This window comes from Bubalus kerabau, chromosome 22 (assembly GCF_029407905.1).
Source record: "Bubalus kerabau isolate K-KA32 ecotype Philippines breed swamp buffalo chromosome 22, PCC_UOA_SB_1v2, whole genome shotgun sequence".
Classification (NCBI taxonomy): Eukaryota; Metazoa; Chordata; class Mammalia; order Artiodactyla; family Bovidae; genus Bubalus; species Bubalus kerabau.
Genome location: NC_073645.1, coordinates 14,342,034 through 14,342,533, shown reverse-complemented (window position 1 = coordinate 14,342,533; position 500 = coordinate 14,342,034). Strand labels below are relative to the sequence as shown.

The window sequence follows — 500 nt, the reverse complement described above, 5'->3', positions numbered from 1 at the left end:
TCCCTGGTGGCTCAGAGGATAAAGCGTCTGCCTGGAAAGCAGGAGACCCGGGTTCGATCCCTGGGTTGGGAAGATCCCCTGGAGAAGGAAATGGCAACCCACTCCAGTATTCTTGCCTGGAGAATCCCATGGGCAGAGGAGCCTGGCAGGCTACAGTCCACAGGGTCGCAAAAAGTCAGACATGACTGAGAGACTTCACACACACACACAATTTATAGACATTCAGTTCAACTCATGTGCTCAGTTATGTCTGACTCTGCCACTGTAGCTCACCAGGCTCCTTTGTCCATGGGATTTTCCAGGCGAGAGTTTAGAATGGAACGTGTTACCATTTCCTCCTCCAGAGGATCTTCCTGACCCAGGAATCAAACCCACATCTTCTTTGCCTCCTGCATTGGCAGGCAGATTCTTCACCACTGTGCCACCTGGGAAGCCAACAATTTATATATTATATATAACTAAGCTATATGAAGGAGAAGGCAATGGCACCCCACTCCAGT

The 500-nt window shown here is 49.8% G+C and overlaps 1 non-coding gene across 1 annotated transcript; it reads left to right on the top strand.

The window, feature by feature from the left end:
- TRNAS-GGA (transfer RNA serine (anticodon GGA)) lies at positions 1–72 on the top strand. Its single transcript has one exon. It is a non-coding gene; the product is annotated as a tRNA-Ser (tRNA).
- The last annotated feature ends 428 nt before the right edge of the window (positions 73–500 follow it).